Source organism: Styela clava, chromosome 2, assembly GCF_964204865.1.
Source record: "Styela clava chromosome 2, kaStyClav1.hap1.2, whole genome shotgun sequence".
In the NCBI taxonomy this organism is placed as follows: domain Eukaryota; kingdom Metazoa; phylum Chordata; class Ascidiacea; order Stolidobranchia; family Styelidae; genus Styela; species Styela clava.
Window position 1 is genome coordinate 21,537,439 of NC_135251.1, and position 25,685 is coordinate 21,563,123.

The following is a 25,685-nucleotide window of genomic DNA, read 5'->3' on the forward strand; positions in this document are numbered from 1 at the left end:
CGTGGGCACGAATATTTGTTTTAACTTCGGTAATTATGATATATAATGGCTCAATTTTACATAATGGCAGTTTACAGTTTCTAAAGGAGCGTTTTTACATCTGGCACGGAATCCTAAAGCAAAAGTTACGGTGTATTCTGTTCATGTTGTTAATATTTCATAACACAATTTTAGAGTCCCAATATTCACTCCTTATTTTCAGTTGAAAATTTTTAGTTGCAGATTCACACTTTTAATTATATTTAACGTCTTTATGTCGATGATTGCATAAAAACGAGTTTTTTGAGATAATTTACGGACATAATATCGATGTTAACGGCCCAAGTAACCGCGTCAAGCTGATGAAAACAATCGGCGACGTGAATAATATTAGCGCTGTGAAAACAGCATGCGTTATTAGCAACTTTTTGGGTCTCCCGAAAATGTTGAAAAATAAGCGGAGATTTGGGCTGGCCCTCTTGCTGCGCCAATAACAACATTAAATAAAGTAAGTGTCAACCGGTGCTCTGGCTTCTCTTGAGACTGTAGATTAAACTATCCGAATATCGATTCGATGAAAATATTTGATCACCCTTAGACACTTTTATTCAGTATATTTGTTCAAATTTAACCATTTCATAAACATTTTGGACCCACGCCAAGGAGATATATGAATGAAAGCCAGGTTTTAAAATAAATATGACTTATAAAAGAGCTCGATTTCACTGGCGGCCGTGGAGCATTTATAAAAACCTAATGCAGTCGTCCGAAGAAGGAAGGTTGTGCACCCCTGCTCTAGGCCGTTGTGAAGAACACCAAGGAATACAAATCAAAATATCATGGCTCAAAATGGATCCAACTTTTGTGTGGTACAGGAAATTCGAAGTCAAGTAAAGTACAAAAAGCGATTCGGCGTGCTCTTATCTGGGCATTCGATGCTTTTATCACGGACGTCATAATTGGTGGGATAAATTTACGATTGATTCCAGAAAACTTTCCTGTTTCTATTCGTGTGACAATGGGAGACATGATGTCTTTGTTGATGTCATTCGCATATTCATGACATTCAAAGATAGATGGAAAGTATTGAGAGTTTTCTTCCAGAGGAAACAAAATAAGGTTGCAGCTTCTGACTTGTCAACCAAGCCGACTACAATTCCGCAGACAAAACCAATTTGTTCGAATACAAACAGACGTATTGGTCCATATTGTGAAGAGACATTGTAGAAAAACCATATAAGATGCTTAGGACGGTCAGCGCATAAATTGGTGTGTAATTACGAATCTCGGAATTGCTGGAATTGTTTTGAATGATTTCACGTTAGAATTTTCCAGCCAAACTGTGAGAATTTGAAAGAAAAAGGGGTTGGTACCTAAAATTGACAATACACCTGATTGTCAGCTTGATTCTAGGAGATTGATTACGATTGGTATTGCCATAAAGAAATATTGAGTCGGGACTAGATTTGAATATTTAAATCATCTGACGTTGAAGAGAAAGTTTTCATCAGCACTCCATTTTTGGCAATAAGTTTAGTGTCCCGAGATTGGGTTTCACTTCAAAGTGCAGATATATTTCAAATTTTTATCTTCTTAAATGTCATTTTTAGACACGTGGTGGACATAGAGATCGTTTCAATATTATGTTGTTCTGGCACATAAAAAACCAATCTCTTGAAGCTCACGAACATTTTCGAAATAAGTCAAAGTAATAGCCTTCTGGCAAAAAAATCAATTTTTAACTACTGAAAATTTCAAAGCAATTGCTCCAGTAATCAAAGAGAAAAGCGACTTTTTAAAAACGTGTCAAAGAACAACAACAACATAATATTGAAACTATCGTTATGTCCACTGCGTGTCCAATAACACAGGAATAGCTATGATGAAATATATGGGGTATGCTTCGATGGGGAAAAGTCTTCTATTTATTCTTATTAATAAACAACAAATTCATCTTAATTTAATACGTTCCCAGATCATTTCTATTTAGTATCATAAATATGACAATCAGAAAAATTGTGATATAACAATTTGACACGGAACGACTGAATGTGGTTCAACTGGAACACCAGTTGAAATCCACTGCCCGAGGAAACAATAAAACCCCATTTTAACGGTTATACCGTAATAAAACCGTCTTAACAAATTAGGTATTTCACGAGAACGTTTTCCAATATATGTGTGTTTGATTTCTTCGTTTTCCTCGTGAGGAAAGATAAAATTTTACAATGATATTACAGACAAAGAGATTTTTGGTGCTCCCGAAGTATGCGAACCAAGATGGCGGACATCGGAACGTAACATGGGTAACAGGTTAGGGTTAGGCGATAATTTTTTTCCAATTTTCCTTATTTTAGTCCTATTATCAGTTCGAAGACTAGCCAAGAGCCTCCCGTAGTATTTAAACCTAAAATTTTGGCCTAACCCCAACCTAGTACACATATTACATTCCGATGTCCGCCATCTTGGTTCGCATACTTCGGGAGCCCCGAGATTTCAGTCTAAATAAATAATTGATAATCCAGATGATATGTAAGGAACAATAGTCAATTATAGAATGAAAGGATTTTTGAATATTTGAGAACAAAATCACTCTATATAAGGTATTTATCCTGTGGCATTATGCTCAATAATTACTGATAGGAAGAAGATGTTACGAATGTATTATTAATTAACGCAGGTGTTTTATAATATATATTACCTTGTCGTTTATCCTCCTTGTACAAGATTGATTTTCCATTGAACATTTTGTTTGCTACTCTGTGATTGAAACAGGCATTTATGTTTTCTCCGTGTACCTGAAAAATGAAAACGATTTTTGGAAACAGAACGGTTACTACAAATCAGATGCTGAACAATGGCAGTTGGAATTCCAATGTATCGGCTACTAACCATACGTTTATGGACATGAATTCAACAGTAGCACCGAGTCCGACGTTTAACTTCAGCCGTGAGGGTTCGAACGATTATGTGGTCAATATAACACTGGCGTTATCACAAGCAGTGATAGCAATTCTCTTTTTACTATCATGTTGGATGTTAGCAAGTTTTGTTGTCTACTGTATTCATAATGGAAAATGGAAAAACAAACAAACGACAAGTTTTTTCACTGCAAAACTGTTGTACATTATTTATACTTTAGTTCTAAGCGTCATCATCCAAAAATTGCTATTCACGCAAGTTTCAATCCAGGCACCTCGGGGTGCAAACTCTTCGTCATTATGCAACGCAGTCGATGCTGTGTCAAAAGTGTATTACTCGATCATTACATATCTTGTTTATTTCTTCTTATGGGTGAGACAGAGAATAATTTATGAAAAAAGCATCTCTTCGGGAAATTATATCTCTTGCCTAAGTTGGGGAATATTTGCGCTACTCCCATCAGAAATGATTCTAGTTATAATTAAGTTGATTATGTTTGATGACCAGCGGCCAGTACCACAAGGTTGTTTAACTACTGACAACATCGATAACGGAGTCCTACGTGCGGTCGGGCGCATTCCGTTGATTGTAGCCCAAATAGCCCTTCTTGGCATGTTTGTCTACGCCGTTGTCAAGAACACCATGGAATACAAATCAAAATATCATGGCTCAAAATGGATCCAACTTTTGTGTGATACAGGAAATTCGAAATCTAGTGAAGTACAAAAAGCGATTCGTCGTGCTCTTATCTGGGCATTCGTTGCTGTTATCACGGACGTCATAATTGGTGGGATAAATTTACGATTGATTCCAGAAAACTTTCCTGTTTCAATTCGTGTTACAATGGGAGACATGATGTCTTTTGTTAATGTCATTTGCATATTCATGACATTCAAAGACAGATGGCAAATATTAAGAATTTTCTTCCAGAGGAAGCAAAATAAGGTTTCTGCTTTTGACCTGTCAACCAAGCCGGCTACAATTTCACAGACAAAACCAATTTATTCTAATACAAACAGACGTATTGGTCCATATTGTGAAGAGACCGTGTAGAACAACCATATGGCAAGTCTTAGAACGGTCAGCGCATAAATTGGCGTGGAAATACAAATCTTGGAATCACCAGAATCGTTTCGAATGATTTCACGTTAGAATTTTCAAGCCAAACTGCGGAAATTTGAACGAAAAGGTTGTTGGTACCTAAAATTGACAATACGCCTGAATGTCAGCTCCATTCTGGTAGATTAATTTTGATTGGTATTGCCATAAAGAAATATTGAGTCGAGACTAGATTTATATTTTTGAACCAACTGATGTTGAAGACAAGGTTTTCATAGCACTTCATTTTTGGCAATTGAACTTTGGTGTCCCGAGTTTGGGTTTCAATCCGAAGTGCAAATATATTTTAAATTTGTGACAGATTGTATCAAAGTTTTATTATTTATTCTGTGTGTAGCTAATTATTTGCATTAGATTTTGTGTACGTGTGATTAATCAAATTAAGATCAATCAGATCAAATTTTATTTTTATATCTTGCTTAATTGGACTCCTATTTCCATTGAAAATGAAATTACACTGGGTGCGATAGCGTGGTATTCACGGTACTGTATGTGACTAGGATGGCATTATATGATGAATATTTAGTATTCAAACAACATGCGTCCGTCCTAATCTTGTTGCAATGAGCAATTAGGCCACATCCGCGGTCGTTTGCACGCAAGCATTGCCGAGACGAATATTTTGTTTATGCTGGTTACTTTAAAGTTGGGGATTGTCGCCAAAATTATTGCTTTTCCAGTACTCTCGTAGTATAAGTATATACTACCAGGTTAGGCCATAATTTCAATTCGGTTTTCCTTATTTTAGTTTTATTACGCGTTCAGGGACTTTCTGTGTTAGCCAAGTGAATGACCCCCTGCCCATAGGTTTCAGTCCCTTTACACAACTGGATGTAAAATAGGCGAACAAAATTAGATACCTCCATATTGGTACACATACTTCTGGAGCGCCCCTTTTCAGCTCATCTCAGCAGCGCCGGATTGACCATTAAACAATATAAGCACGTACTTAGGGCACCAAGCAAAAAGGGGCACCACAGAAATTTTAGAGCAGAATTTTATATAGTTTATCGGTTTTTATTAAAATATTACGAGTTCACCAGACGAATTAAACTTCAAAATGTTCGCTTATTATTTGTCTTCAAGTATCATATTACCTACATTATTGAAAATAAACACTGAAACTTTTTTTGAACAAGAAATAGGCCTATGAGTCGTTTTCTTAAATTGTTGTTGTTTTTCTTTCTAGTATTCTCCTTTTGGCTGCATTTTTGTATTAAAAAAAATTATTTTCTTCTCAACAATTGGACCAATGAACTATTTACACTATGTGGCGGTTCCACGATCGAATTTCAACAATCTAGTGGTCAGCGAAGTCGGGAGTTTTTGATAAAGTAGACCAGGGTGGTCCAAACCCTGTCAATGCTGATACATTCCGTGAGGAATAGCGTATATTTGTATCTAATGCAGGAACGTTTTTGAGTTTTTTTTTAGCTATTCCAACTGGGGTTTGGATCCCGAAATAACGCTTTGTGCCTTTATTCTAGTAAAACACTCCTCTGTTTTTAAGCGTCGGCCATGTGACAGTAGTGACGAAACGCAGAGCCGCGCAATCCATTTTTATTTAGCTAGGTCCCGAAATACCAACTCAGAGAGACTTGGTGGGTATTTGACGATGGCACTAAGCTTGCTCACGCTGCAAGTTTTCAAATTTCTCAATATAACAATTCGTAATAAAATGAGTGTCGCAGGAAAGGTGACATATAAGGAAAAACACAGCGGAAACGTATTTCATTGCCCATCACACAGTGTCTGGTTTGATTTCAAGTAATATCTGCCATGAAAGAATATAATTTGAAGCGACATTAAACGCGAGATGCGCAAAATACAACGGTAATTCTCGGGAATTAACTTTAAAATAACTGAAGGCTTTATATATCTTCTTAAAAAGAACGCCACCCATGCAACACAATAAAAGAGATTGCATTATGACGGCAGTTCCTAAACTTTTTTCATGCTGCGCCAAATTATCAGGGAAAAAACTCACAGCTATAGCTTGCACGAAAAAAATACTAACTTCAAATAAAACTTAATTTCGAGATCGTTTATGTGTACTTTATATCCTTTGAAGTTTTTGAAAAATGTGCGCTTGAAGAATAAAGGGAATGTCAATTTTTCTTTCTCGTCTTTGCTTGATTTTGCTTTGAAATATACCAACAAAGCTATACTCAAATATATGGACACGTAGAGGCACATAATTCTGATGACGTCATAGCGAGTAAAAAAGTTATAGCCTCCTGGAAAACAAAATTCTATCTTTACCCACTGAAAATTTCAAAGCAATTGGTCCAGTAATCAAAAAGAAAAGCAATTTTTTCAAAACGTGTCAAAGAACAACATTCAACAAAACGATCGCTATGTCCACTACGTGTTCAACAAGTTTGCTAATCTCGGTTCAGCTCTATTCTCGGTTCAGAATAAACTGCAGTTCACGCAATTGCAGCAAGCAGTGTCTACCTCTATTGTTACATAACAACAGAGCAGATCGACATAGATATAAAAAGTAAAACAAATTTATTGATTCATATAAAATACGGCATTTAAAATAAGAAACAATAAAAACATTTAAAATATAAAACACATAAAACATTTTCACTTGTAATTGCATACTGCATAACGGTACTCCATTTTTATGCCAGTGAAGTCGTCTACTTTACCAAAAACTTATGTCTAGGTACCGGTACTGGTAACTACTCCAATGTTTGTATTCAGTGATGCGTATATAAATCACCAGATGTCGCTAATAAGCTATATATTCTGGATGAATCGTAATGGTTGTTCCTGTTGTCTAATCTATTTCAAATTTATTGTTGTGTTGTTTTCCCATGATTGTGTAATTTATAGTTATTTTTATCAGATTGTCTCATTGCTATATTTGCTGCTCTATATTACAGCATTTGGTATCGCTGACTGGATGACTCACTTAGTCTTCCGCGATCCCACGTTAATTGCTATGGATCGATGTTTCCCGTTTTTTAGTTTGCTATGTTTTTTTTTTATTTGAATTGATTCTTGCATGACGAAAATAAATATCTAAATCTGAACATTTATAATAAATACAATATATAAGTTAAATATCCAATCATATAATACAAATCTGTAAATTTTCGTGGCTCGCTCAGCAAACCGCCGCGGCCCCTTTCTCTTCAACTGAGCTACTGGACTAATTGCTGTGAAATGTTCAGTGAATAGAGATTGTTGTTGTCACCGAAGGCTAACATTTTTATTTATTTCAAAAATTTCTGTGGGCTCTAACAAATATGGATTTTTATTCAGTCAGACGTCACATGAAAAAATGCACAAAAATTGATACAAAAATAAATATACCATCAACGTCTGTTGTGCGACAAACGTCTTCTTCAAGCAGTCGTGTAAAAATAACTGCATATGCTAAAAATATTGTAGCAATAGTAGTCACGGTGAACAGATTTTGACTCTAATACGTAAATTATTAAAAAATTCACTGCAAACGAAATTTTGCTAAGATATATAATAAAATAAATAAAAGAAAGAGAGAAATGTATACAAATTACAAGGAAAGCAAACAACAAACAAAGAAAAAATGGTTACAGCAATGGCAATTTAAGAACATCGTAGATAAAATTAGAAATAGGGGAGTTAATAAAAACTTCAGGAGAATTTGCAACAAAACCTATTCTGAAAACAATATAACGTTTATATAAATATTTAATACATTACACAGAAAATGGTCGTAAAATGGCTTTCTCAATAATTTACCATCTATCAGGATCCTCAATGAATTTTCCGTTTAAGACTTTAATTTAATGACTTTGTGTGATCGATAGTCAAAATATTAATGCACCTTCCAGAGTTCTGACAAGAAAAGAAGAAAAGTTGCAAAAAAGGATATGGCCCATCAAAGAAAATTTGCGACCAATAAAAATTGGAATGAGCTTCATATGTCTCTATCGTCCAATACAGGGGTGTAGTGGAAAGTGGGGAAGCTTGAGACACTTTTTTCTTTTACATTTGAGACATACATCTTATCACCAAAATGCTTTAAAAAATGTTTGCCAAGTTTCCCACTGTACTCCACTTGTGGGGCACATTCGGACAGGGAAAAAATGGGAGGACATCAATTTTGTAGATTTATTATTTTTGAAATCAATGTTCAACCAAAATATTTCATATATTTTTCGAAAAAATTCCGTAAACAAATTAAATTATTTCCTTTTTCGAATCCGATAATATACTTGATTCTTTAATGTATTCCATAACGCAAGAAACATAACGCATCTCTAGGCCTCTAAGCACTTAATGGTTCAAACACTGCCGAATTGTGCCCAGTGGGGCATGTCCCGCTAAACCCCGTTCCATTGTTCTCCATAAAAAAAACAAATATGTCAGACTTTCCAACGGCGATATTAGGAAAGCACGTCCACTCGCCAACGTTATTAACATTTTACAGTGGACTAAAGCTAAAAAAATATCAGTCCGTGGTTTGTCATGTTGAAACGGATGAGGTAGAAAAAAAAAAACTGGAATGGTGAAATTTTAGTTTCAACCCCCCAAAACCAATTTCACCTTATAGCTTGCGTTGCTCTACATGGCTGTTGTCCGTTTACGGGGACGTTGTAACCCACCGGAGGGCGGATTCAAACATCGAACCGCAGACCGGATATAGTAGGAGAGCTGATTTTCCACTATGCCCCATGTCCCAACGTGGCCCACCTTCCCCTACAACCTATTTTCTATAGTCGGTCGCGATTCGTTTCTGTAAATAGACTAAGACCGCCAGTGATATCGAGATTCTTCATGAGTTAGGTATGTTTAATCAAAGAATTTAATTTGACTGGATAATTCCTTGATCGAAACGAGTTTGAAAATCCAGACGTGAGTATACCCCACACTTGGAAACTATTTGTATCTTCAATTAACCCCGTCTTGAAATCGTTTACACCATTTACTCGAGCCACTTGAAAAAAGTGGTGTCGTTATATTTGGTTCCAAATACGCGTTTCCTCAAAAATAGGAGGAGGGGTGTCTTTTATTTTCATTTATTAAAAACAAAATTACAAAGTAGAGAATTATGAGATTTTTAAATATAAAAAACATGACTATATAGGTCTTATAATAAAATCATTTTTAAAATTCAGGCTAGGTCTTCTTTTTTGGGTAAACACGGTACCTTGTTACACCTGTGTTGTATAAGCGTAACATTTTTCATAAAAAAACTTCTACGGGCCAGCTTGAGGCAGTCCCTATAAATAAGCGTAATATTATTAACAGGAACAAATTTGGTTTCAGAAACGACCATTGCATGAAACACAATAATATTGATGCAACTGCTATGATTAGCAATAGTATAGAATGGCAATATTGAACATGTTTCCCAGCCACGAAAAAAGCATTTTATACCGTTGCCGTAAATCTCTGAAAAAGCACACTTAGTCAATATATATTATGTGGACTCCCGTTTATTTCCATCAATAACGTATGAGGCTTTGATATTGCACCAACGTTTTTTTTTATCTTCATTAATAATACAGGGTTATGCCCTTTACAGTTTTGTTTTTAGTCAGTTCTCAATATATCTTAATCAGGTTTGTTGTTTTTTAATTGGTATTTGCTCAACTATTTTTATTTCATTTAATACATCTGTGAGGGCCAAAACAATATCTGGTATCGATAAACTCACTTTGCAATTTTAAACAATTTCAAGACCTTATGGGCACCCAGTATAATCAATATTTCAATATGTAGCTGGATATTCGAAGTTGCAACAAACCGAATCTATAAGTTATCTCGGCTTGGATACACTAGTAGTCTAGTTGTAGGCTAGTTTTCGCAGTTAGCACCAACCAGACGACTCCAATACTCAGTTTATGCTCTGATCATTGTTGATTGGAAACATGTCTAACATTTTATTGCATCCGAGGGTGGTGCCTGAACTCTTGTCTTTACCAGTGATGCGCGTTGTCTCCGTTGGACCTTGAGCGTCGTACCACTTGGTCAGTGCATTTGAACGCTTGCTGTTTCCATTTCTTGGATTGGAAAATCTTATTACCTTCATTATATTTGCAATTAACTTGGAGTCTTAATGCATCAGATATTTGACCTTAAATTTTGCTGTTTTATTTTTATTCATGAGAACACTTATTCCGTGACGTTTCGTTATACTTGTACGACGTTTTGTTCGGTGCACAAAATCCCGTGTTTTTGAAAAGACAAATTTTTGTTTTATTGAAACATTTTTCGTCTGCCATCCTTCTTATCATGCAGTCTAAATAAAATTCTCGTATTAAAGAGGATTTTTTTTCAAAAATATTTTGCATGGGTTATTTTGAAACTAATTGTTTTTTGTCCCTAAAACTTAGTTTTAGGCAATTTGGAGCGTTGTGCCTGAGTTTTATCTGGAGATATTACGCTAAAGAGCTATTCCTCAATGATATTCCAGGTATGCGCGACCTGATGCCCAAAATTTGTAAAAAAAAAGAATTAAACTGAATTTGTGTCTAATGGAGAGTTGAGCGCTAATTAGAGCTAAACACATAACGTTTTCATTCTATTATTGGTATTTGTTTCTCACGTGTTTTAAGGAATACCAATTATAATTTATTTAAATTGAAACCTCGTAATCTGATTATTAGCAATATCGCCAAATTAAATTACCATTTAGCCACCGAGATTTATGTTGCGAATACATTATTAAATCTCAATATATTTCTTATTAACGGATCAGGCGATAGGAACCGGTAAACAATTATGTGCTGGTGTGCGTGTTTTACTGTAAACTAACGTACGTTTGTGTACTTTGTTGGAGCTTGACTGTTACGTCTTTGATGGAAAATAAACTAGACTCAAGATTATAAAAGGTAACAGTTGTAAACATCGCTCCATGTCACTAAAGCCGAAATGAAGTCAAATTTTTACATTTTCATATCATTACAAATGCCAGAGGCGCAGCCAGCCAGAATCGGAATCAAAAATTTCCATACGGCAGCTTCTGGAACATGATATATATATAGCAATGACGCTACTCGTTGAAAGAGCCAGCTTTTTCGATGGATAATAATTTTTTACGTTAAGCAAAATACATTCACGATCAATGCGAGCATTTAAAATATCTTGTACATCGTGGGCACGAATAATTGTTTTAACTTCGGTAATTATGATATATAGTGGCTCAATTTTGGCAGTTTAAAATGTCTTGAGTAGCGTTTTTACATCTGGCACCGAATCCTAAAGCAAAAGTTACGGTGTATTCCGTTCATGTTGTTAATACTTTATAACACAATTTTAGAGTCCTAATATTTTCAGTTGAAAATTTTTCGTTGCAGATTCACACTTTTAATTATATTTAACATCTTTATGCCGATGATCGCATAATAACGAGTTTTTTGAGATAATTTACGTACATAATATCGATGTTAACGGCCTAAATAACCGCGTCAAGCTGACGAAAACAATCGGCGACGTGAATAACATTAGCGCTGTGAAAACAGCATGCGTTATTAGCAACTTTTTAGGTCTCCCGAAAATGTTAAAAAATAAGCGGAGATTTGGACTGTCCCTCTCGCTGCGCCAATAACAACAGTAATTAAAGTAAGTGTCAGCCGGTGCTCTGGCTTCTCTTGAGACTGTAGATTAAATTATCCGAATATCGATTCGATGAGAATATTTGATCACCCTTAGACACTTTTATTCAGTATATTTAATCAAATTTAACCATTTCATAAACAGTTTGGACCCACGCCAAGGAGATATATGAATTAAGGCCAATTTTTAAAATAAATATGACTTATAAAAAAGCTCGATTTCACTGGCGGCCGTGGATCATTTATAAAAACATAATGCGGCCGTCCGAAGAAAAAAGGTTGTGCATCCCTGCTCTAGGCCGTTGTCAAGAACACCATGAAATACAAATCAAAATATCATGGCTCAAAATGGATCCAACTTTTGTGTGATACAGGAAATTTGAAGTCAAGTAAAGGACAAAAAGCGATTCGTCGTGCTCTTATATGGGCATTCGTTGCTGTTATCATAGACGTCATAATTGGTGGAATGAATTTACGATTGATTCCAGAACACTTTCCTGTTTCTATTCGTGTGACAATGGGAAACATGATGTCTTTTGTTAATGTCATTTGCATATTCATGACATTCAAAGATAGATGGCAAATATTGAGAGTTTTCTTCCAAAGGAAACAAAATAAGGTTGATGCTTCTGACTTGTCAATAAGCCGACTACAATTCCGTCGATATTGAGTCGGGACTAGATTTATATATTTAAATCATCTGATGTTGAAGACAAAGTTTTCATCAGCACTCCATTTTTGGCAATAAGTTTGGTGTCTCGAGGTTGGGTTTCAATCCAAAGTGCAGATATATTTCTAATTCTTATCTTCTTGAATGTCATTTTTGAACACTTAGTGAACATAGCGATCATTTCAATATTATGTTGTTGTTGTTCTTATTCTTGTTGATCTTGTTCTTTGACAGTGAGTAAAGATTATATTTTTTGCTAGAGGGCTATTACATTCATTTTTGCTATGACGTCATCAAAATTATGTGGTGCTACGTGTCCATATATTTGAGCATAGCTCTCTTGTTATTCTGTGTGTAGCTAATTAATTGTCTGAGAAAGCATCAAGAGCTAAATACATAACGTTTTCATTCTATTATTGAAATTTGTTTCTCACATGTTTTACGGGTTACTAATTATAATTTAATCAGATTGAAACCTCGTAATCTGGTTACTAGCATTATCGCCCAATGACATTACCATTAAACCACCGAGATTTGTGTTGCGAATACATTATTAAAACTCAATATATTTCAACTTAACAGATCAGGCGATAGGAACCGTTAAATAATTATGGCACTAACGATCCCGAATCCATTGGTGTTGTAAAAATATTTTTTCCAACAAAATTAAAGCAAATCATCTGAATACTGTCTTATTTTGCTACAGCAACGAGATTCATATAACGAAAATCGCAAAAAAACAATAACGTATGACTCGAGTTGAAAAAGACCTAACAAAATGACTTCAAAGAGCTAAAGTACAAATAAAATTTCCAAACTCAGGTCACAAAATGCTGAAATACCGATTCACATTATACAAGAGAGCTATGCTCAAAAATATGCCCACGCCACAAGGTGGCGCTATTTTTTCATTCTGGCACATAAAAAACGAATCTCTTGAAGTTCACGGAAATTTTTGAAATAAGTCAAAGTAATAGCCTTCTGGCAAAAAAATCAATCTTTAACTACTGAAAATTTCAAAGCAATTGCTCTAGTAATCAAGAGAAAAGCGACTTTTTAAAAACGTGTCAAAGAACAACAACAACATAATATTGAAACGATCGTTATGTCCACTGCGTGCCCAATAACACAGGAATAGCTATGATGAAAGACAGTGGCGGCGCGTGGTCATTTTGACAACCGGGGCAAGCTACTGCGGGACCAAGTCACCCCCATCTACGGGGACAGGATGAGCGCTGTAAGTTCTCCCATCATTTTATGAGTATAAAAACCATTCCATCGGTAACAACCAATCGGAAAAAGCGACAATTTTTAACGATAAGAAAGTGTCTTTAAAACCGGTCCAAGTCAAGGGATTAATAAATATAGACATAGTTTATTTTGAAAAGGAAAGGCAATATTTACCCAGATAAATACAATGACATATTAACAGAAACTTCGGGAAAGCAGACAAAACCTAAAATAAGGTTTAAAACGTTACTATGAAGAAAGGAAAGTTAATGCAAAGATAAGGACATGCGTCGCTCACTCATAGATATATATGCTGCTAGACTTCTACTGCTTGAACATATATGCAACACGCGCGGTTTCTTGGAAGCAAAATGCTCAATAACGCGCTTATTAAAGTCATGCATCCCAGAAATAACGTCTCTGTGAATGGATAAAACAGCCAAGGAATTTAATCTATCTTGCTTCATTGTGTTTCTGAGATACGTTTCAATACGCTTCAGCGTGCTGAATGTTCGCTCTGCGTCGGCGGAAGAAATAGGCGTCGTCAAAATGATGTCCAGAAATTTTGCAGACGCCGCAAAGGTAGTTACTAGAGTGTTATCTATGAGGAACCCATAGAGCGCGCAAGTTGATGTGATGTTCAAAAAAGTTTGATTGGTGTATATACATCGCAATTCATTTTCCAATTTACCCACGTTTATCATGGGGTAAAATTTGGAGACAGTAGCCAACAAATGGATGGGAAATTGACGTGCAAATTTTGAAAAATTTTTGGGGTTCATCAAAGAGAACGCGGCAAGGTGTTCAGTGCGCAGACGATCGCCTATTTGATTCATCAGAATGTCACAGCATTCCTTTACAGACAAAATCAAACGCTGCGTTGTTTGCCCGCGGCGTAAAGAAGCACTCCATGTGTCGTCGTATTTTATTGTTTCCCGGATACGAGATACAGCATCGCAGAAGTCTAAAAATACACGACTGCACAGACGCTCCATCCATTAGCCTTGACTGCAATGCGCCGTATAATACATCCACGTGATAGAATATTGTGGAGAAAAAAGCGAGAAAAAATGAAAACTCACCATCTTCTAGCAGACGCTTTAGACCTGCCGCCTCCCTCACAGAGCGTTCGTCCCAAACCGGAGAGCTCTGAATGCCATTGAAACACTCAATGAGCTCAGACCTACTTTCGGACACGCCCTGCACCACGCGTGATTGGAAGTTCCAACGTGTTGGTGCACAAGCTGGGAGACGGCGGCTACATATCTGGCGAAGGAGGTCAGAGCGCTTCGGCGAAACGGAAAAAAATGAAGAAAACCCCGAAACATTTGCAAAAAATATACGGACGAGAGGGGTATCAAGACACATATTTTTAATAACGAGGTTAAACTGGTGTGCATAACAATGTAAAAAATGCGCATGAGGAAAATCTTCTTTTATATAAACTTGAACACCATGTTTCGACCCACTCATGACTGCCGCGCCGTCATAAGTTTGAGCTATCAATTTCGACTTCGCGTGTAAGGCTGTAACACTTCTTTCAGTACAGCCGATATCCCGCAAGCCGTGCGATCAACGATTGGTACAAAGCTGTGAAATCTCTCGGTAGGTTTACCATCTTTCACAAACCGAAAAATCACAGCCAGTTGGGAAACGCACGTGATGTCAGTTGTCTCATCAGACTGAATCGAAAGGAACTGGCAATTCTCAATTTCCAGAGCCAAATGTTGTAAATAAATTTTATACATTGAGTCGAGCAAATCATTTTGGATATCCTTAGATGTCCCTAGGGACAGCTCGTGACAACCAATGAACTTCAAAACATCTATCAATCGACCGAGAACATGGCGGTTTTTCTCGACGTTTTGGTTGTGCCGACGAATAGAAACCGCGCGTCCTTCATCCAACTGTGCTGCAATATTAACATTTCCGAATGTTCGGTATTTTACTGCATTGCCCAGATGCTCCATAGAAGATTGATGATCCCTGGCACGCTCGGAAAGATGTTTAAGATCTCTAAAACCAAATTTACACCAACGTGAGTCACGGGCGGTAGCAAAAAGTAGGCAATAAAAACAAAAAAGTGCATTTTTGTCCTCACTGTAACACAACCATTCGTGTTTTTTATACCAAGTTTCTGCGCAGAATGTACGCCGACGCTTTCCTCCGTCATGCGATTGTTCCAGTGAACAATTTTTTGGTTGATAAGGCCCAAGACGTTGTACCTCTAATTTTTGTTCCAGCGGCATCTGCGAAAACGGAGTGCGAAGTAGTGCATCAACCTTATTCATTATGAGGTCTAAGGCTAAGAAATGCGAAGTCGGAAAGAAGTGAGGAGCTCAAAAGGAATGTGGAAAATCGAAAGCAAATGGACTAAAGGTCTCTAACTGATTCAAATAGCGAAACAAGCGACAAAAACGAAGGCGAGGAAACTATCAACTCTTTGGGCAACCAACGAACGAGAAGGAATGCGTGAATATGTCAACACGTTGTTGTAAGAAACGGCATTGTGTCGTCATAATTTCGGGGCTAGCCCCGATCGGCCCCGATGATTTAGTAAAAGAAACAGAAAACAAACGAGACGCGGCGAGAAACGCGGCGAGTGGAAGATAAAAGAGTGAATACGATATACAATGAGCAACCGGGGCAAAATCGGCGTCGCCCCGTCAACGTTCGGCGAAGGCTTTGCGAGCGAAAAATGAACCATGTCGGGAGAATATGGCTAGTGTAGACAGTCTGTGCAACCGATATTGAGGTATTTTTCGAATATTTTTTATTATACCGAAAAAACAACCGGGTAGCCCTATTGACGCGCCGCCACTGATGAAATATATGGGCATGCTTCGTTGGGGCCAAGTCTTCTATTTATTCTTATTAATAAACAACAAAATCATCTAATTCAATACGTTCCCAGATCATTTCTATTTAGTACAGTGCTCTTCAACCTTTTTGTTATTGCGGAACCCCTGAAATAATTTTTCGTTTTTTATGGAACCCCAATTAACACAATTGAAAAAAAAAAAATACGAAATACTCGTAACACGAAATATTTGTAATTCAAATATTTCTATTTCAACAACGAAACAGAAAGAGAGTAACAAGCGTGAAATTCGATGACTAGGTTGTTCTTGCATTTCCTTTGCAATCTTCTTGAATCGTGGCTCCACGGCGCTCAATGCAATTCTCATATACTCATGTCTACACTCTTTGCACAAATTATTTTGTTTTTAATAGTTGTTAAAGCAGAAAATGCTGATTCACACAAATAGGTATTAGGAAATTGACACAGAAGTTTTGATGCTTTTTTTGGCAATTGCTGTATCCGCTTTGTGGAGAGAAATCTAAAAAAATTCTTTCTCATGTTTTTGAGGGTATTAAAAAGTCGGGTTGCACACTATTTTTACTATATTCCAACAAAAGCTGAACAACATGTAACTATGGTGCGACAATGGCGTTCTTTTTTTGTTAGTTGCATAACAATGACTAAAGTGGAAATCAATTCGTGCGGCGGAAACTATCAACTCTTTGGGCAACCAACGAACGAGAAGGAATGCGTGAATATGTCAACACGTTGTTGTAAGAAACGGCATTGTGTCGTCATAATTTCGGGGCTAGCCCCGATCGGCCCCGATGATTTAGTAAAAGAAACAGAAAACAAACGAGACAAACGCGGCGAGTGGAAGATAAAAGAGTGAATACGATATACAATGAGCAACCGGGGCAAAATCGGCGTCGCCCCGTCAACGTTCGGCGAAGGCTTTGCGAGCGAAAAATGAACCATGTCGGGAGAATATGGCTAGTGTAGACAGTCTGTGCAACCGATATTGAGGTATTTTTCGAATATTTTTTATTATACCGAAAAAACAACCGGGGCATTGCCCCGGTTGGCCCTATTGACGCGCCGCCACTGATGAAATATATGGGCATGCTTCGTTGGGGCCAAGTCTTCTATTTATTCTTATTAATAAACAACAAAATCATCTAATTCAATACGTTCCCAGATCATTTCTATTTAGTACAGTGCTCTTCAACCTTTTTGTTATTGCGGAACCCCTGAAATAATTTTTCGTTTTTTATGGAACCCCAATTAACACAATTGAAAAAAAAAAAAATACGAAATACTCGTAACACGAAATATTTGTAATTCAAATATTTCTATTTCAACAACGAAACAGAAAGAGAGTAACAAGCGTGAAATTCGATGACTAGGTTGTTCTTGCATTTCCTTTGCAATCTTCTTGAATCGTGGCTCCACGGCGCTCAATGCAATTCTCATATACTCATGTCTACACTCTTTGCACAAATTATTTTGTTTTTAATAGTTGTTAAAGCAGAAAATGCTGATTCACACAAATAGGTATTAGGAAATTGACACAGAAGTTTTGATGCTTTTTTTGGCAATTGCTGTATCCGCTTTGTGGAGAGAAATCTAAAAAAATTCTTTCTCATGTTTTTGAGGGTATTAAAAAGTCGGGTTGCACACTATTTTTACTATATTCCAACAAAAGCTGAACAACATGTAACTATGGTGCGACAATGGCGTTCTTTTTTTGTTAGTTGCATAACAATGACTAAAGTGACGCAACAACCGAAAATATTTTTCTGCACTGTGACTAAACCTCCTATTCAACAAGTTGGCCTACTTGTAGTTTAAATGAGACACGGTGGTCTAAGAATATTTATAATGACGCATCAACATGCTGAACCAGGAAATGCTTTCCCCTTAAAAAAAAAAACGCGGAACCCCTAAGAAACCTTATAAACTCACGGAACCCACTGCATGTGTTGCGGAACCCTAGGGTTTCGCGGAACCCCTGTTGAAGAGCACTGATTTAGTACCATAAATATGACAATCAGAAAAATTGTGATATAACAATTTGACACGTAACGACTGAATGTGGTTCAACTGGAACACCAGTTGAAATCCACTGCCCGAGGAAACAATAAAACCCCATTTTAACGGTTATACCGTAATAAAACCGTCTTAACAAATTAGGTATTTCATGAGAACGTTTCCCATTATTTGTGTGTTTGATTTCTTCGCTTTCCTCTTAAGAAAAGATAAAATTTTACAATGATATTGCAGACAAAGAGATTTCAGTCTAAATAAATAATTAATAATCCAGATGATATGTAAGGAACAATCGTCAATTATAGAATGAAAGGATTTTTGAAAATTTGAGAACAAAATTACTCTATTTAATTAAGGTTTTTATCCTGTGGCGTTATGCTCAATAATTACTGATGGAAAGAAGATGTTGCGAATGTATTATTAATTAACGCAGGTGTTTTATAATATATATTACCTTGTCGTTTATCCTCTGGCATTGTCAGCCTTGTACAAGATTTGTTTTCCATTGAACATTTTGTTTGCCACCCTGTGATTGAATCAGGCATTTATCTTTTCTCCGTGTACTTGGAAAATGAAAATGATTTTTGGAAACAGAACGGTTACTACAAATCAGATTCTGAACAATGGCAGTTGGAATTCCAATGTATCGGCTACTAACCATACGTTTATGGACATGAATTCAACAGTTGCACCGAGTCCGACGTTTAACTTCAGCCGTGAGGGTTCGAACGATTATGTGGTCAATATAACACTGACGTTATCACAAGCAGTGATAGCAATTCTCTTTTTACTATCATGTTGGATGTTAGCAAGTTTTGTTGTCTACTGTATTCATAATGGAAAATGGAAGAACAAACAAACGACAAGTTTTTTCACTGCAAAACTGTTGTACATTATTTATACTTTAGTTCTAGGCGTCCTAATCCAAAAAATGGTATCCACGCAAGTTTCAATCCAGGCAACTCGGGGTGCAAACTCTTCGTCTTTATGTAAGGCAGTCGATACTGTGTCAAAAGTGTATTACTCCATCATTACATATCTCATTTATTTCTTTTCATGGGTGAGACAAAGAATAATTTATGAAAAAGGAATCTTTTCAGGAAATTATATCTCTCGCCTAAGTTGGGGAATATTTGCGATACTTCCATCAGAATTGATTATAATAATAAGTAAGTTGATTATATTTGATCGCTTGCGGTCAGTACCACAAGGTTGTCTAAATATTAACAACATCGATAACGGAGTCCTACGTATTTTCATGCGCCTTCCGTTGATCGTAGCCCAAATCGCCATTCTTGGCCTGCTTGTTTACGCGGTTGTCAAGAACACCATGGAATACAAATCAAAATATCATGGCTCGAAATGGATCGTACTGTTTTGTGACACAGGAACTTCGAAGTCTAATGAAGTACAAAAAACGATTCGTCGTGTTCTTATCTGGGCATTCGTTGCTGTTATCACGGACGTTATAATTGGTGTGATGAATTTACGATTGATTCCAGAACACTTTCCTGTTTCAATTCGTGCGACAATGGGAGACATAATGTCTTTTGTCAATGTCATTTGCATATCCATGACATTTGAAGACAGATGGCAAATATTGAAAGTTTTTTTCCAGTGGAAACAAAATAAGGTTGCTGCTTCTGACTTGCCAACCAAGCCGACTACAATTCCGCAGACAAAACCAATTTGTTCCAATGCAGACAGACGTATTGGTCCATATTGTGAAGAGACCGTGTAGAAAAACTATATAAATATATATAGGGTTACCATATTTTTTTGACTTCAAAGCGGGACGCCCCCAAAGACACGATCCTTTAGCTGTGATCCTGTAACTTTACAGTTTCCGATTTCACTACATAGGCCTACATTTGAAGCCATCCCGACTGTCTTCATTGACCGCATTGTCATCGAGAGTTCATGCGCATATTCTCTGTCTAAATATCTGGTAGGGTTCGAAAAAATAGAAAGGAATAGACGCTAACGATACAAAAGATCCAAATTTAGATTTTTGTATGTACAGCAAAAAGAATAAAGAAATAGTCTGCCGTTTTCAAGCATTGAGATTTACTTATTCGCCCAAGCATGCTTTTCTGTAGATAACACCTTCAAAAACACGTTCGAACGTCCGAACAGGACCAATTAGAATTGATTTCACACGCGATACGTTCGCTAACAATGTTAGCGGGAAACAACGAAACAAACAAAATAACGTATTAACCTTCAGTACGTAGGCTATCTTTGCGCTACACAGCAACAACAGTAACGAGAAAATGTTCGTGTAATTATGCTTGATGGCTGAACGCCAAAGCGGGACTTTTGACTGACTTGTCGGGAAGGCGGGACAAGACGCTAAAAAGCGGGACTGTCCCACCTGAAGCGGGGCGTATGGTAAGCCTATATATATTGAAAGTCTCAGGACGGTCGGCGCATAAATTGGTGTGGAGATAATTTCAATTGGTACTGCCATAAAGAAATATTGAGGCGGGACTAGATTTATATTTTCAAACCAACTGATGTTGAAGACACAGTTTTCATAGCACTTCATTCATGGCAATTGAACTTTGGTGTCCCGAGGTTGGGTTTTAATCCGAAGTGCAAAGATATTTCAAATTTGTGACAGATTGTATCAAAGTTTTATTCTTTATTCTGTGTGTAGCTTATTATTTGCATGAGATGTTGTGTACGTGTGATTAATTTCTTTACGTACCTAATGTTATTTGTATATGTTTTTGCTTACGTAAATATCAAGATCAATTTTATTTTATATCTTGCTTAATCGGACTCCTATTTCCATCAAAAATAAAATTACACTGGGTGCGATAGCGTGGTATTTACGGTATTGTATGTGACTAGGATGGCATTATATGATGAATATTTAGTATTCAAACAACATGCGCCCGTCCTAATCTTGTTGCAATGAGCCCTTAGGCCACATCCACGGTCGTTTGCACGCAAGCATTGCCAAGACGAATATTTTGTTTATGTTGGTTACATTAAAGTTGGGGATTGTCGCGAGAATTATTGCTTTTTCCGGTACTCCCGTAGTATGTGTATAGACCACCAGGTTAGGCCATAATTTTATTTCGATTTTCCTTATATATTTTAGTTTTAGTACGAGCTCAGGGACTGTCTGTGTTAGCCAAGTGAATATCCCCCCGCCCATAGGTTTCAGTCCCTTTACACATGTGGCGTACCAAAATTGATATCACCACTCAGGTTCTTTCTGCCAGCTTCTTGGACACTGTAATTGCTATAGATGACGATTGTAAATCACCTTCTTGCGGTTCCAACTGCAGCAAAGTAACTAATTTAACTATTTAGATTAATTATACACCTGAAAGAACTTAATACAACCAAATACTCCAATAAGAAATACAATAAACAAATAAAAATACACGGAACACAAAATAGGAATTAATCTATGACGTCACAGTCATGAATTATTGACCTGTAATGGAATATACAAAAACCAGGCAAAACATACCTAGAAATACATACGAATAACTAGTATGACACTAAAAATACAACACCAATCCTATTTTACCGACAAACACTTAATATACCTGGCAATACACATAGAAATACGGATATCACACCGGAACTAAACTGCGAACGTAGACTGGTTACGAAAATGTTAAATACAAGGTAACTAGTGAACAGACTCAGAGCTATGCCAAACTGGGGAAACAGCTAACCTGTAGTACTACTAACAATCTACAACAAGAATTACATAGATACACGGTCATAAAACACTATAATAATAACCTAAAACACAGAGGAAATTCCACACTGCCGGCACTCTGACAAACCAGCAAAAAAGGAAAGATACTCAATTGCTTACTAATGACTCGTTTCTAATGACTCAAGTGGTAAGAATAAATATGGGCATAAAGAATAGAACAGAGTTGTGGACGTGGTCGTCTCACACAACTTGATGTAAAATAGGCGTACAAAATTAGATACTTCCATATTGGTACACATACTTCTGCAGCACCATTTTTCAGCTCATCTCAGCAGCGCCGGATTAACCATTAAACAATATAAGCACGTGCTTAGGGCACAAAGCAAAGAGGGGCACCACAGAAATTTTAGAACAGAATTTTATATAGTTTATCGGTGTTTATTAAAATAGCACTAGTTCACCAGACGACTTAAACTTCAAAATGTTCGCTTATTTTTCGTCTTCAAGTGTCATATTACCTACATTATTAAAAATACACACTGAAACTTTTTTTTACACGAAATGGGCCTTTGAGTCGTTTATTTAAATTGTTGTTGTTTTTTCATTTTAGTATTCTCCTTGTTGCTGCATTTTTGTTTTAAAAAAAATTTTTTCTCTTCAACAATTGGACCAATGAACTATTTACACTCTGTGGCGGTTCCACGATCGCATTTCAACAATCTAGTGGTCAGCGAAATCGGGAGTTTTTTTTGATAAGGTAGACCAGGGTGGTCCAAACCCTGTTATGCTTATACATTCCGTGCGGAATAGCATATATTTGTATCTAATGGAGGAACGTTTTTGAGTTTTTTTAGCTATTCCAACTGGGGTTGGGATCCCGGGATAACGCTTTGTGCCTTTATTTTAGTAAAACCCTCCTCTGTTTCCAAGCGTCGGCCACGTGACAGTAGTGACGAAACGCAGAGCCGACTCAACGCCGCGCAATCCAGTTTTTTTTTTAGCTAGGTCCCGAAATACCAACTTAGACAGACTTGGTTGGTTTTTGACAATAGCACTAAGCTTGCTCACCAAATCTCAACCGCCGCGACCCCTTTCTCTTCAACTGAGCTACTGGACTAATTGCTGTGAAATGTTCAGTGAATAGAGATTGTTGTTGTCACCGAAGGCTAACATTTTTATTTATTTCAAAAATTTCTGTGGGCTCTAACAAATATGGATTTTTATTCAGTCAGACGTCACATGAAAAAATGCACAAAAATTGATACAAAAATAAATATACCATCAACGTCTGTTGTGCGACAAACGTCTTCTTCAAGCAGTCGTGTAAAAATAACTGCATATGCTAAAAATATTGTAGCAATAGTAGTGACGGTGAACAGATTTTGACTCTAATACGTAAATTATTAAAAAATTCACTGCAAACGAAATTTTGCTAAGATATATAATAAAATAAATAAAAGAAAGTGAGAAATGTATACAAATTACAAGGAAAGCAAACAACAAACAAAGAAAAAATGGTTACAGCAATGGCAATTTAAGAACATCGTATATAAAATTAGAAATAGGGGAGTTAATAAAAACTTCAGGAGAATTTGCAACAAAACCTATTCTGAAAACAATATAACGTTTATATAAATATTTAATACATTACACAGAAAATGGTCCTAAAATGGCTTTCGTAATAATTTACCATCTATCAGGATCCTCAATGAATTTTCCGTTAATGACTTTAATCTAATGACTTTGTGTGATCGATAGTCAAAATATTATTGCACCTTCCAGAGTTCTGACAAGAAAAGTTGCAAAAAAGGACATGGCCCATCAAAGAAAATTTGCGACCAATAAAAATTGGAATGAGCTTCATATGTCTCTATCGTCCAATACAGGGGTGTAGTGGAAAGTGGGGAAGGTTGAGACACATTTTTCTTTTACATTTGAGACATACATCTTATCACCAAAATGCTTTAAAAAATGTTTGCCAAGTTTCCCACTGTACTCCACTTGTGGGGCACATTCGGACAGGGAAAAAATGGGAGAACTTCAATTTTGTAGATTTATTATTTTTGAAATCAATGTTCAACCAAAATATTTCATATATTTTTCGAAAAAATTCCGTAAACAAATTAAATTATTTCCTTTTTCGAATCCGATAATATACTTGATTCTTTAATGTATTCCATAACGCAAGAAACATAACGCATCTCTAGGCCTCTAAGCACTTAATGGTTCAAACACTGTCGAATTGTGCCCAGTGGGGCATGTCCCGCTAAACCCCGTTCCATTGTTCTCCATAAAGAAAAACAAATACGTCAGACTTTCCAACGGCGATATTAGGAAAGCACGTCCACTCGCCAACGTTATGAACATTTTACAGTGGACTAAAGCTAAAAAAAATATCAGTCCGTGGTTTGTCATGTTGAAACGGATGAGGTAGAAAAAAGAAAAAAATGGAATGGTGAAATTTTAGTTTCAACCCCCCAAAACCAATTTAACCTTATAGCTTGCGTTGCTCTACACGGCCGTTGTCCGTTTACGGGGACGTTGTAACCCACCGGAGGGCGGATTCAAACATCGAACCGCAGACCGGATATAGTATGAGAGCTGATTTTCCACTATGCCCCATGTCCCAACGTGGCCCACCTTCCCCTACAACCTATTTTCTATAGTCGGTCGCGATTCGTTTCTGTAAAAGGACTAAGACCGCCAGTGATATCGAGATTCTTCATGAGTTAGGTATGTTTAATCAAAGAATTTAATTTGACTGGATAATTCCTTGATCGAAACGAGTTTGAAAATCCAGACGTGAGTATACCCCACACTTGGAAACTATTTGTACCTTCAATTAACCCCGTCTTGAAATCGTTTACACCATTTACTCGAGCCACTTGAAAAAAGTGGTGTCGTTATATTTGGGTCCAAATACGCGTTTCCTCAAAAATAAGACGATCTTATTTCAATTTTTCTTTGAAAAATAACACTGAGCTTCTTTTGGGGGGGAGGAGGGGTGTCTTTTATTTTCATTTATTAAAAACAAAATTACAAAGTAGAGAATTATGAGATTTTTAAATATAAAAAACATGACTATATAGGTCTTATTTTATGGGGGAGGGCTTATAATAAAATCATTTTTAAAATTCAGGCTAGGTCTTCTTTTTTGGGTAAACACGGTACCTTGTTACACCTGTGTTGTATAAGCGTAACATTTTTCATAAAAAAACTTCTACGGGCCAGCTTGAGGCAGTCCCTATAAATAAGCGTAATATTATTAACAGGAACAAATTTGGTTTCAGAAACGACCATTGCATGAAACACAATAACATTGATGCAACTGCTATGATTAGCAATAGTATAGAATGGCAATATTGAACATGTTTCCCAGCCACGAAAAAAACATTTTTTACCGTTGCGTAAAATCTCTGAAAAAGCACACTTAGTCAATATATATTATGTGGACTCCCGTTTATTTCCATCAATAACGTATGAGGCTTTGATATTGCACCAACGTTTTTTTTAATTTTTTATCTTCATTAATAATACAGGGTTATGCCCTTTACAGTTTTGTTTTTAGTCAGTTCTCAATATATCTTAATCAGGTTTGTTGTTTTTCAATTGGTAATTGTTCAGATATTTTTACTTCATTTAATACATCTGTGAGGGCCAAAACAATAT

The 25,685-nt window shown here is 36.5% G+C and overlaps 1 protein-coding gene across 1 annotated transcript in view; it reads right to left on the bottom strand.

The window, feature by feature from the left end:
• LOC120335586 (heat shock protein HSP 90-beta-like) overlaps positions 1-21,701 on the bottom strand; it is a 55,505-nt gene extending 33,804 nt beyond the window's left edge. Inside the window, exon 1 of the mRNA XM_078109749.1 lies at positions 21,678-21,701. The gene's annotated coding sequence lies outside the window, so the exon portion shown is untranslated. The remainder of the gene's footprint in view (positions 1-21,677) is intronic.
• Between the last annotated feature and the right edge of the window lie 3,984 nt (positions 21,702-25,685).